The following is a 14,468-nucleotide window of genomic DNA, read 5'->3' on the forward strand; positions in this document are numbered from 1 at the left end:
GCCATTTTGATACTGTAGCAGGGGTGGAAATCTGACTGGTGGGATTCATCAGAGTTCCAGGAAAGTTGGAAACAGATTTGGGAAATTAGTTGAAGGACTTTGGAGGGTGAGGGGCTGTTGGAGATGGGACAGCAGTTGGCAAGGAAATTGGGATCAAGAGTGGGATGATGATGGAAGGTTTAAAGGGCAGGGGGCGATACCTGACGAGGGAGAACCAGTTACAATACCAGCTAACATGGAGTCAAGGAGTGGTCAGCAGTTTAGTGGGAATAGGATCGAGGGAGTACGGGGTGGGTCTCATGGACAAGATATGCTCAGGAGAAGAAATGAGGGGAGTTAGGGGAGAAATTAGGGAAAGGTGCGAGTGCAGAGCAAAGGGAAGAGTAGACCTGAGAGTAAACCTAGCCCAATGTGTTAGGAAAAGGGAGGGAATGAACAGATGAAGCTGATCGTATGGTGTCAATCTTCATGACGGAGAAGTTCATGAGCTCCACTTGCTTGTTCTTAGCGGTGAGCGGGTAGGAGACAGGGAGTTTAAGAAGATGACATAGGAAAGAAGACAAGTGTAATCATTGCATTCCAGGATGATCCTGCAACAGGGAACAGGCAAAGAGTACAGCCCAGTATTACTTTTGTGTCAGTCATGGCTCTGTTGAAAGCACTCTTGCATCTGAGTCAAAATGTTGTGGGTTCAAATCCTATTCCAAGACTTGACCGCAACAATCCAGATTGACACACACGTGCAGAACCGAGGGAGTGCTGCACTGTTGGAGGCATTGTCCTTTGGATGAGACATTAAACTGAGGCCCCATCTGTCCTCTCGGGTGCATGTAAAAGATCCCAATACAGGTACTATGAAGAAGAATAGGGAAGTATCCTCGATGTTCTGGCCAATATTTATCCCTCAATGGATGTCATGAAAAGCAAATGATCTGGTCCTCATTCACATTGCTGTTTGTGGGAGCTTGCTGTGTGCAAATTGGCTGCCATTACAAAAGTGACAACACTTCAAAAAGTGCATCATTGGTTGTAGAGCGTGTTGGGATGTCCTGAAGTCATGAAAGGTACTATATAAATGCAAGTCTTTCTTTCTTTGGTAGCTATGAATGGTTAAACCTGTTGTGTGGTTCATCAGCTGCTATTCCCCTGGACCTAAGGGAATGGTAATGAAGGCTGTACCAGATGTCATGCCCAGTTAAGGCATGTCATAGTCATAACATTACACATGGACTGAGCTCATATGGAAGCTTCTGGAACCCTTTTATTTGTTTAAAATGGGCATTGATGAACTGTTAAGATGCCTGCCAAGGCAGTCAGGTGAACTTTGCTTTTTCACCATAATTATCAAGATTCTTGAAAGTTCTGAATTGAATAAACCTTGGGGTGGGGGGGGGGGGGTGCGGCAGGAAGGCTCCTCCAGAAATGAGCATATCCATGCAGAACCCCTCCGTGGAATTCCTGCCTGCCATTGTTCGAAGCTTGCCCAAGGCATGGGCTCCTGGGATGTATGTCTCCAGATTTGCAATTTAACAAAAGGAAGTTGGCGAGACCAATTATCTTCAAATTAAGTGGGAAAGGCCACTATCTATCTCCTATTGCAGAGTGAGGCTTTTGCAGTCCAAACCATTCTGGTTGGATGATTGCCAGTGTTGGCCACGTGATCGAGATAACAAGTTTTAATCGAAAGGTGCCAAGAGACCAGAGCAGACTGCGGAGAAACACAGACAAGAACAAAAACACCAGCTGCAGGGAAAGGTTGGGCCACCTTTGCCTTTTAGGAACCAGTCATCAGCCAGTCTGAGAATCAGACTTTAAAACTAGCTGCAAGTCATCAAGTAGCCAAAGTATTTAACCTGTTCCAGTTTCGACTATTAGAAACCCCGCAACCTGCTGTGAACGATTTGCTTCACAAGGACCCTCACTTCAACTTTAAGTCATCGAATCCATTCAAGAAACTACAGGCCCACCACATGGGAGATCAAAGTAGTAAATCAGAGACTGAATTAACTGTAATCTGTAAAAGTGTACGATCTTTATACGTATTCAGTGTGTGTGTGTGTGTGTGTGTGCGTTAATTTTCAATAAGTATATGAGAATAAATAACATTCTTTATTTTAAACTCACAAAAGCTTGCTTCTGGATTATTTAATTGTAATGCACGCTCCAAAGGTAAGAACATCTCGATCCATACAAAAACATACTGATTACAGACAGTAAGAGCAAATTGATTCTGTCCATGACACAAGGAAAACCTTTCGGGTGGAAGAGATAAAGGCCGGGATTTTCCAGCCCCCTCACGGTAGGACCTGTCACGGGGCATTCAGTGGCCCAGTCAAAAATCCATTGACCTTTGGCAGGACTGGGACGATCCCGGTGGTGGGCGGGGGCTGGAAAATCCTGCCCTAAGCGTTTTTATCTGGGGACGCAAACATCAGAAGTGGAGGCGAGGGAGTGATTGAGTGGCAGAAGTAACCATGGTGATATCCGTCAGCTGCACAACCTGTGTTGGAGAACCTTTCCAGAAAGATCCAGTGATGCAGTAACCACAAACGGATCAGTTGGGTAAACAGGAGGACCCTTTTTTTTTTTAACTTGAATTGTCAGTGTGAGGGGGACACTCTACTCTGGCACACTGACCCTTTAATGACTCGAACGCCAATCCACAATTTTCACCAAGCCTTTTTGCCACCCATGTTTAACCAATCCTGCAAGATTTGCTTCTGAACAGCAGTTCATTAAAAGCTGACATCACCAGCTTGGGTCTGGGGTGACATGAAAGCAGTTCAACAAAAACCTTCCAAATTCTGAGAAGGGTTGGAGAGAGGGGATGATGAAAGATTATTTTCACTGTTCGATGATTCAGTGACTAGGGGCATTAATTTTGGGATTAGAACTGAAAACATGAAAAGCCAGCTGGAGGGTTAGGAGAATATATTGATGCAAAGTGGCTGTTTCCAACCCCCTAGGATTATCCTAAAGTTTTTAGGAATTAAAGATTCATCTCTAGGGCACTGCTAGGGAGATAAATCATAGAAGTGAAAGGTTTAAATAAGTTTACATTCATCTCTAGGACATTGTACATTTAAATTGTTGGCCTATTGTGAATCTAAAACTTAAGAGAGCCTGTGCAGAAATCATTTGAAAAACCCAAAAGCTGATAAGAACGAAACGAATAAATTTAAAGCCATTAGCAATCATTGGAAAGGACGGGGCATATCTGCGTGAAGAAAGGCTTTTGAAAAAGTTTGGACACTGACAATAGAGGCCTCATAGTCTGGACCGGGAAGGACAGACTCTGAGTGAAGGGTTACACCAAACTGCCAATCGTCCCTCATTAACGCCTCACAATTGTGGGCAATCGGACAACGTGGATCCTCCTCTAACTTTTGCTTGCTCCTCAGCTGGCAGGAATGGGAGCAGGTCTGGGCACTGCAGTTGGAGAGGAGCCTGAAGAAGCTTCACCAAGAGGGAGGAGCAGCTTCAGGTGGTATAATGGAATTGATCACACTTCCGGGGATATTAAAAAAAAAATTGTGAGCTTTTCTATGAAGACTTCCATTTATTGGTTATAAAAACATTGAAGATATGAAAAAATGGCTATTTGGGGTGTGTTGGAAGCAGAGAGCATGTGATTTTTTTTTTTATTCATTGGATTTGGGCATCACTAGCTGGGCCAGCATTTATTGCCCATCCCTAATTGTCCTTGAGAACTGAGTGGCTAGCTAGGCCATTTCAGAGCCAACCACATTGCTGTGGGTCTGGAGTCACATGTAAGCAGGATTTCCCCAAAGGACATTAGTGAACCAGATGTGTTTTTACAACAATGGTGTCATGGTCATCACTAGACTTTTAATTCCAGATTTTGTATTGAATTCAAATTTCACCATCAAACCCAGGTCACCAGAGCATTACCCTGGGTATCTGGAGTACTAGGCCAGTGACAATACCATTACAGTGCCACCTCCCTTTAAGAAACCTGTTAAAGTAGCTAGTCCCAGTATGGAGCTAGCCCAGGCAGCATGAGCCAAATGCAAGATTCAGCACAACAAGAAGCCATGATTGCATGGTTCCAAACCACAGAGTCATTCCTATTGCACAGCTGCTCTGAACAGAGCTGTGACATCAATCCTAGGGTCATAGGGGTCTACAGTAGAGAAAAAGGCCTTTTGGCCCATCAAGTCTGCGCCGGTCAAACAAGTAACTAACTATTCTAATCCCATTTTCCAGCACTAGGCCTTGTATGCCATGGCATCGCAAGTGCACATCCAAATACTTCTTAAATGTTATGAGGGTTTCTGCCTCTACGCCCTTTCAGGCAGTGAGTTCCAGATTCCCGCCACCCTCTGGGTGAAAAAACTCTTCCTCACATCCATTCTAAATCTCCTACTCCTTACCTTAAATCTATGAACCCCACCCCCCCCCCCCAACCCGGTTATTGAACCCTCCACCAAGGGGAGAAGTACCCAAGGAATTTTAGGTTAGAGGATCCCTTGCTCTGTCCTGCCATCAGGAGCAGTCACTGCAAGGAGCTGTTGGTGCTCAGCAGCTCTCTGCGACCTCCAGATATCTCTCACATCTCCTCTGTGTCGTATAAATACATCATTTAAGCCGTGCACCCTCTGTGCTTCATCCTTCTTCCTGATCCTACTGAGTTGCTTGTTCACTTCTCAGTTCGGGTGAAGACTTGGAGCCCGAATCATGAACATGTAACACTTGTAATGTGTACACTCTTTCTCTGACCTGTTGAGTGCTTTCTGATTTTACTTCAGATTCCCAGCATTTCAGGATTTTTTTATCCCCCCTGTATACGAAGAACGTTTCACTGTTATTTTACAAATTTGGGGTTTGGAATTTATTTCGGGAAGTGTTAAAGTGCTGTTAGAATAATTTCCGACTGTTTTTGATCAGATGAACTGTAAAAGGGTCGAGCAATCACCAGGCGACAGTTTTAGTTAAATAAATTAAATTGGTTCTGATTATTATAGATTTAGCAACGGAGGGCTAACGTTTCTGACGGCTGTGATGTGCATTTTCAAACTTATTTTAAATGCAGCTTTCGGGTTCCCTTTCCTGTAAGGTTAATGATTAATATAGACTTGACCCGGTCTCTGTAACTGGGGGTTCAATTCCGTCTCCCGGTATTTAACAAATTTGCAGAATGCCTGAAGAGAAAGGCATTCCCTTCACAAAGTTTAACTTCAGATTGGTTTGGTATCAGTGCTTGACAACAACAAAAACAACAACAACTACTTGGATTTCAGTAGGGCTTTAAAAGTAATAAAATGTCCCGAAACAGTTCACGGGAGTGTTAATAAAATTTGACAGCGAGGCACGTTGTGACAGGATGGAGTCGGGGTGGGGGTGCAGTGGGTGGTCAAAGAATGTAGACGACCGATGGGCAACACTGCGTGATATGGGTCCACTTTCAATGGGGCTGCCTGATTATCATTTAACTGCCAGGCCCCACAATCTCCACAGTGACTCAAATCCACCATCACCGACCCCCCCCACCGATCAATTATTTAAAGGCCCAGTTCAGAGGTGAAATAGAATAGGAGGTTTGTAAAGCTCCACTTCAAAGAAGTAGCTGAAAGTTGAGGGACAAGTGGGAGATGCATTGGGGGAACACCACCGCCTGTAAGTTCCCCTCTGAGCCACACACCATCCTGACTTGGAAATATATCGCCGTTCCTTCACTGTCGCTGGGTCAAAATCCTGGAACTCCCTCCCTAACAGCACTGTGGGTGTACCTACACCACATGGACTGCAGCAGTTTGAGAAGACAACTTGCCACCACCTTCTCAAGGGCAATTAGGGATGGGCAATTAATACTGGCCTTACCAGCAACACCCGCATCCTGTAAGTGAATGAAGAAAGGCTGGGCCCAGGTTTTCAGACCACGTTTCTGAGGGTGCTAAAGGGCAAATGGAGCTGCTGCTGGGGTAAGGCTGACGGGGGTGAGGGGGATGTGCCGCTGGGGGTGTTGAGGGGAAGGTGCTGGGGAGCATGAGGTGGGGAGGTGCTGCTGGGGGTTGGGGCTTGCTGGTGTCTCGTGGGCAGAGGTGTTGCTGGGTGAAGGGGAGGTGGGGTTGGAAATGCTGTTCGCAGTGTGTGGAGAAAGTAAGACTTAGCCGGAGATGTCCCAGGCAGTCAACAGGGGGAAGATGTCCCAGAGGTCATAGGTCAGCATCATTGGGGAACCCTGGTGATTTCTGAACATTTTAAACGATCCTTGCATAGACAAAGAAACACAAAAAGACTCGGGGACATTTTTAAAATATCGCTGGAGATGAGGCATGATCAGAGAGGAAAAGGAAGAATAGCCTTTACTTATGACCTCAGAACATCCCAAAGTGCTTTACAGCCAATGAAGTAATTTTGAAATGTCACTGTTAGGAAAAATAGCAGCTGGTTTGTGCACAGCAAGCTCCCAAAAACGGGGACACAATAATGACCAGATAATCTAGCGACGCTGGGCGAGGGTTGAATACAGATTAGTGAGTCTCGGCCTGTTTGTATGGGAGAGCTAGGGGTTTGAGGAGTTATCTGTTCTGTTTGTTGGGCAAAGGAATTCAGGAATGGGGCCTTAAAAAATAAATACTACCGTATTGTCGATGCTGAATGTGAGGAGTTTAACGAGTACTTTCAGGCTGGACAAAAGCATTCTTCATGATGGTGAATGAGGACAAAGCCTGAGTCAGTGAGTGATCGCACAGAGTTTGGATACGAGCAGACTCTGGAATGAAGAAGTGTTGGATTTCATTCATTCGGACACAAGGAAGGTCAATCAGCATTTCTGGAGGCAAAAGGGGGACAAATCTTTTAGGCTCCTTGCACATGCTTCAAATGTCGGAGAGGATTAGCACTGCCAGACGAGGTGTAGGCGAGGAGTGTATAGACGCGGCTGAAATTTAAAGTTGGCAGTACAGTCACAGTCAGTGGACAATCCTATAAAAACTTTATTATTGGAAATTAAGCTACTGATGAGGAGTTGCCATCACCAGTCAGCTGTGACTCTTGCCAAACTGTCAGCACATTGTTGGGTATTCGGGAATGGACTGCCAAAAAAAACCGTGGGCATCGTATAACATGATGCCTACTTTGTGAGACTCTGATAGCAATGTGAGCTCACACAAAAACACCTTGCCCCATGCCAAGTGGCCCACCTCCACATAACCCACTGCTGTACAACCCACACCCCCGTGTTACCCACATTGTGTAACCCATGCCCACGGAGAGTGTCCAGAGCTGTTACACCCTGGCGCCAATAGCTACACACTCAACAACTGACATTTATGTCGCAGGAAGAGATGTTTTAAGGAAAGCCTTAAAAGGAGGAGAGGGAGGTTGAGTGGAAGTGACGTTTAGGGAGGGAGTTTCAGAGCTTAGGGCTTAGAGGCCCAGCATAATGTTGTAGCATTATCTCAAAATCCCAGAGTGTTGTAACCTTATAACTTACCCAAAGCTGGATATAACTGCTCTGGAGAAATTGCCATGGAAGGTCCACTAGACCAGTTCCTGGGTTGAGGGGATCGTTTCGTGAGTGGAGATTTACTAGTCGGAGCCTATGTTCCCTAGAGGTTAGGAGAATGACAGGTGATCTAATTGAAACTTATAAAATTCTTAAGGGGCTTAACAGGGTAGATGCTGAGAAAATGTTTCCCCCGGCTGGGGAATTAGAACATGGGGGCACAGTCTCAGGATAAGGGGTCAATCACTTCGGAGTGAGATGAGAGAAATTTCTTCATTCAGAGGATTGTGAGTGTCTGGAATTCTTTACCTCAGCGTTGAGAATGTCCAGTCATTAAGTACTTTCATTTTTGATTTTCGATTTTTGAATGATAAGGGAATTAAGAGAAATGGGATAGTGCAGGGAGGCGGAGTTAAGGTAGATGATCACCCATGAATGTATTGAATGGTGGAGCAAGCTCGAGGGGCCGAATGGTCAACTCCTGTTTCTATTTCTTATGTTCTTATCTCTGACCTAGTGGCCACCATCTGCCTCATGTCCACCTGTGATGTACCCAGGACCCCTTGATTGGGCATTGATGAGGTAACTCAAGCCTTAGTACTCACCAAAGTTCCTTAGACAGCTCCAAACCTGCAACCTCTATAACCTAGAAGGACAAGGGCAGCAGATAGATGGGAACACCGCCACCTGGAGGTTCCCCTCCAAGTCACTCACCATCCTGACTTGGAAATATATCGCTGTTCCTTCACTGTCGCTGGGTCAAAATCCTGGAACTCCCTCCCTAACAGCACTGTGGGTGTACCTACACCACAGGGACTGCAGCGGTTCAAGAAGGCAGCTCACCACCACCTTCTTAAGGGCAATTAGGGATGGGCAATAAATGCTGGCCCAGCCAGCGAAGCCCACATCCTGTGAATGAATTTTTAAAAACACTCGCAAGTGGGCCGGGAAGGGCAAGCCCATTTAGCAACAGCTCCGAGCGGCTTGTAGGAAACTGTAAAAAGCATTTTTCACCATTAAATTTACTTCTTCAGGCCTGAGGCACGTTTTTGTGCCAAAAACGCAGCTTCATGGGCAAAGCCTCTTGAAAGCCCAAGAATGCAGCAACAGCGCCACCATTAAAGTCTATCTGTAAACTGTGGCCGATCAAGGAACTGCAAGTCAGGGGAGCCACAGAAATCAGGTGTTGAAGGTCTGTGAAAGTCTGGACCTTTGTTCCTGTTGTAGTTATTCTTACTCGTCCTGCGAAAAGCCACAGGATGACCACAAAGTTTGTAACACTCAACTGGAAGGCAGCAAACTTGCTCTCAGAGTTCACTCTGCTCAGACAACGCACTGAGCTCAGTTTCCTGGACCTGAGCATATCCGAGCCAGATAAACAAGGCATAAAAAGGTTAAAGTTGCTACAGGCAAAGACAACTTCCGGTCTGTCAGAAGGTGACCTTGAAAATCCAAAATATGGTCAACATTCAAAGATCGACCAGGAGCGAAGCTCAACTTCCGAATACACCGTCTGGATTTCGTGTCTTTTAGACAACAACCAAAGGAGATCATAGATCAGTTTGTAAGCAGATGCAGAGAGAAGAGGCATGACTGTGGCTGGACTGTGACTTTGCAAAAGCAGGGCAGGCTGACAGAACAGTTGAGCCCTAATAGAAGTGTTCCAAAAAGATTTCTTGGACCAACCCAAATTAAATTTACCTCTTCAGGCCTGAGGCAGCTTCATGGGCAGAGCCCCTTGAAAGCCCAGCGAACGCAGCAACAGCACCACCATTAAGGTCTATCAGCAAGTTGTGGCCGATCAAGGAACTGCAAGGCTACAGCGTGGAAGCACTACTGCCGCAAAGCAGACGCAAGTGTGGAGTCCTACTACCAAGCAGAAAGAGTCTAAGCTACATGTAATTTGTCCACCATTAACCCGATAGCGAACACAGGCGAGCCCAGTAAACATTACAGGCAGTGCAACCTCATACATGCACCCAGAAATTGCCCAGCTTTCACCCGATGTATGTAAGGCCTGTGGCACCAGAGGGCACCGAATGCCCCAATGCAGAAAGCCAAGGCCGGAACAAGCGGTTCGATGCCACAACCAGAGGCCAGACAAATACAGCACTCCAATCAATCAAAACCCGTCGCAAACATAGTCAGGAAAAGATCCACGAAATGGTCGGCCAAGCTATGGTCAGGTGATGAGGATGACCAGGACACCAAACACACCAAGTGAGCAGACGTTCAATACGGTGAACATCAAAGAATGTATCGGCACAGCGGTAGCATCGGAAGCATTTGCCACCACCCAGGTTATATGCCCACAGATGCAGGGACAGCATAAATTATATGCATAATTGGACACTGCTACAGGTGCCAACATCCTTCTGCTTTACCCACTGAAATATCTGTACCCACAGATGTGGCTCAACCAACCACTGCCAAACCCGCCACGTGCAATGGCTTAGAGACTCCGTCCCTGGAATCCATTACACTTGAATGTCACGACAACAACTCACTCTGGTCACTCCACACATTTCATGCTGTGGACACCACAGGTCGCAGGGCTACTGGTATGCAGGGTCCCGTCCCTGGTCACCATTCATGACAGCGTCAGGACAGTGATGAAGAACCACAGGGAGCACCATTGGGAACCGGTGCTTCCAGCGAGAGAAGAGCACCTAACTCTGCAATGCAGATCGGCTGCTGACAGGCTACGCAGCACAGTCTGAAACGAATATGCGTACCTGTTCCAAAACTACAAACTTCTTCATACTGCGGAGCGGCTGTGGAACTGTCATTCAGCAGACAAGCCCGAGCAACCCTTCCCAGTCATCTCTCCTCGCTACTCCCTGCAGCATGGGATGCCTTGCTCGAAGGACAGTGGAAGACGAAGAGATACCCACAACCAGCGTGCGGCTAACAAAATTACCCAACCTAAACATCGGGCAAAAGGTTAAGGGCACAACACCCAACGGCACGTGGAATCAAGTGGGAATCGCCGGCATAAGCCCAGAGCTGAGATCATATCATGTATAAACACCAAACGGCATGAGAGGGGGACGAAGCAGACGCCAAATCGGACCAATACCACAACCAGGAACACTGAATAACCCTATTGCTAGTACAATACGGTCTGCAACAAAACCAAAACACAGCACCCCTGCCGACAGCCAGCACCAAGAGAACACACACCGATCTCAAACCAAGGTCTGGGCATAAGTAAACAACCAGTCGGCCTCAGGGGCTTATAAATTCACTGCTTTGTTGAAATATATTCAAACACAGCATAGTTTTATTTTGATGTAAGGTAAATAATTTTTGATTCCTTGGATAATTTAGAAAAAAAAGGGAGAAGTTGTGATATGTCTTTAAGGGGCGTATCTTAAACTGCTGTCCCTCACTAGTCACCATGAGACAGGACGTGATGTATAATTCCATCTACTCTGTATACAGAGCAGAGCAGCAGTCCCACAGATTAGACATGTCCTACATAGTTTCCCAGCTTATCATTGTATTGATATGGTCTTAGCTTCAAATAATAAAGAACCCACGTTATTGTTCTTTCAATCCTTGTTTTATGATTGGTACGCTTGTGCTAAACGGAAGAATGCAACACTCACTGTGTTCCACTGAGTGATCTTCAAAGTCACTGTAATAATTTGCGCACAGCAAGATCCCACAAAGAATGTGATAATAACCTGCAACGCTAACTCTGTTTCCCTCTCCATATATGCAGCAGACCGGCTGAGTTTTTCTGCCTTTATGTCTGTTTGAGTGACGTTGGTTGAGAGATGGTCAAGACATTGAGGACAGAGCTAGGGAGAGAAATCATGAGGCCTGGGATGAGCCAGAGCCCAGGATAGAGGGGGTAGGGAGGGGGTGGGGAAATGCAGAAATCCCATTCGCTTGGGAAATGCTGGCCAATCAGATCCCAGAAGCTTTTCATTGACGACAGCGCCAGTGAGGGGGGGGGGGGGGTGAAGCAGTGGTAGATGCTGGTAATCCGCCCACCAGGATCAGCGAGGGACCCCAGGCCACAGGCGAGGGGGGCGGGGGGGGATGTGGGGGGTTGGGGGGAAGGAGGCTGAGGGGGAAGTTGACAGCAAGAACTTTTGGGGGATGAGAGGAGGGGGTTAGAAAGAGGAGGCACTCAACGGGCCCCCCTCTTCCTGATGCTGCACCCTTTGATCAAGCACTGAATGCCCAACACCAAAAGGAGCCATTCCCACCTCCCCTCCCCCACCCCACTCCTCCCCCACCCCTCCCCTCCCCCACCCGTCCCCGCCCCTCCCCCACCCCACCCCACCCCTCCCCTCCCCTTCCCCACCCGTCCCCCACCCCTCCCATCCCCTCCCCCACCCATCCCCCACCCCTCCCACGCCCTGCGACTCCCCGACCCTCCCCACCCCTCCCCTACCCCACCCCTCCCCTCCCCTCCCCCACTCCTCCCCTCCCCTCCCACGCCCTGCCGCTCCCCGCCCCTCCCCCGCCCCACAGCCCACAAGCAAACACAACAGGGGTTTGTTTTTCGGGCTTCCCACATGGCGAGTCCCCTGCCCACTGCGGGGGGGCGGGACGAGGCCCTTAAGTGAGCATTAGTTGCCCACTTTAAGGGCTTCAATTAGCGGTGAGGTGGGAAGGACGTCCACAAGCCTTCCTGCTCCGGATTTAGTTGGGACAGAGGCTGGAAAGCGGAGGGGTCCCCACCCTGCATCGTCCCGCCCAATTAAATGTACCCCCCCCCCCCCCGCCCCCCCCATCCAACCTCCAAGCTCACTGCAGGGGGAGGGCATTAAATTCCACCCAATATCTCTTCACCTGACTTGGTGCCGGGAGCATATTGTATGACACATTGTGATCCGGCCCCTCTCTGTCGGTGAATAAAGTGTACGACAAATGGCTGATTAAGTTGAGTGGGAGTTATTTCCAGTCCAGAACCCCACCGTGTCATATTTTGTTTTGTAGCATTCCTGTGAAGTGCCTTTGGGAACACTTAACCACATTAAGGTCTCCAGATACGGACTGGTTGTTGCCGCTGAATTTTAAATGTGAGGCATTAATGCTGGAGCAGGGGCCAGCGTAGGTCGGCGACATACTGAAAAATTACATAGCACCAAATAACAAGCAGCTTGTGGGCTGGGATCAGGTGCAGCCACGATGCCCCATGTGGCTGAATAGCTTCTTGCTGTCGCGATGCACATGTAAATAATGATCTCTTGGGGATCAAACTGATTCCCACACAAACATCTTCTGAAAAAGGGGGCAAGCCAGTAAAAACAAAAAAGGGTAAAAGCAAGATACTGCGGATGCTGGAAATCTGAAACAAAAACTGCTGGAAAAACTCAGCAGGTCTGACAGCACCTGCGGAGAGGGAGACACAGTTAACATTTCGAGTGCGTATGACCCTTCATCAGAACTAAGGGACAACAAAAAGGGATTCATTCACGTACCAAGCCTTTCAAGACAATAACATTGAACTCCTCGTTCTGCTTTTTACTTTTTCCCTTTGTCACTTCACACATTCTCCTGTTCATTGACAGCCTCGCACCACAAGGCAGAGAGAGTGTCACCAGGTGGCTGAACAGTGAATTACAACACAGGTCCGGGGGAGATAGAGGCATTGTGGTAATCTCCCTGGACGAATAATCCCGAGGTTTAGGCTCATACTCTGGAGATGTGGGTTCAAATCCCACCAGGCCAATTTGAACGCAGTTAATAAATGTGGAATAAATCTGAAGATGGCGACCGTGAAACTATGTGGACTGTCGTTAAAACCCATCTGGTTCCCTAATGCCCCTTTAGGGAGGGAAATCTATCATTTTTACCCGGTCTGGCCTACTTGTGGGCGCGCCTGGAAGCAGCCGAGATTGCTGCTTCCACCCACAATCGCCAGAAGAAAGCAAATATGCAGCAAAGTCTGATTCTCCACGGAGTTGGCAGCCCAGATCAGCGGGTGCGCAGCAGCTGGATTCATTGCCGAAGAAGGTTCAATAATCTTCTGCGCTTGGGAAGGGCAGGTACCAATTTAGCCTGGTTGCTGTGTGGAGAACACTTGAAGGGTGGCCGTCCTTCATGGTGCTCAGGGGTCAGGGGTGTCAGGTTCAGAGATACCTGTGCCTGCTCGGGCTGGGAAATCAGGCCGGTAGCCCTGGGTGCTACATGAGGGTCAGCTCTGCAAAACATGCCGGGGCTTCAACCTGCTTCCCGACGGGTTGCAGAGGGTGGGGGGGGTAGGGTGGGGAGACTGGGACGGTATTGCAGAGGGCAGAATGCCGAATGGACCTCTGTCCGTACAGAAGAAGAGAAGCCGTCAATGCCGCTGAGCATGGGTGGTGGGGTGGCCAACCTGCCCGTCCTGAGTAAATGAGAGGTGGACGCCTCTCGAGTGAGAGCGTGCGCCAAGATCACCAGGTCGCGGAGAGGCAGGAGTCTGGGAGGAAGGGAGGAGGCCAGTGGACAGAAGCAGGTCGGGCCGAGACTGCAAACAACATAGGGTCCCCATCTCAAAAAGATCACCTCCAACCAAGACCCTCCCAGTGATCCAGCAATGACAATGCCAACGTGATGCTGCTGTCCATAGTCTTACTAGGCTGCCTAGCATACACATTCAATATGTGATGATCGATACCGCTGACACTGTCTTCCTCCCTCAGATGCACCATCCTCCAGAGGCACCTGGGACCACGGGGAGTCTCAATAGACACCGGAGGAGGAGCCATGTACAGAACCGCCCATGTCACACCCTGTCCTGCCACCAGGCACCAGCTCAGATACCAGCACTTCCTCGGGCTGTAGTTCGTCAGCTCGCACTGTAGTGCATTGTGGGAAGGGCACGGCACACTCGCAGAGGGTGCCCAGGGCGCCGGCTGTCGGGGGACTGCTGGAGACCAGGACCAGGCCGAGTCTGAGGCAGATGACGAGCCTCTGGAGTCGTCTATTAGGCAGCAGATGCTGGGAGATGAGCAGGAAGATTTGACCGAGAGCCCCAAGGGTTGCATGCCATGGT

This window comes from Carcharodon carcharias, chromosome 32 (assembly GCF_017639515.1).
Source record: "Carcharodon carcharias isolate sCarCar2 chromosome 32, sCarCar2.pri, whole genome shotgun sequence".
Classification (NCBI taxonomy): domain Eukaryota; kingdom Metazoa; phylum Chordata; class Chondrichthyes; order Lamniformes; family Lamnidae; genus Carcharodon; species Carcharodon carcharias.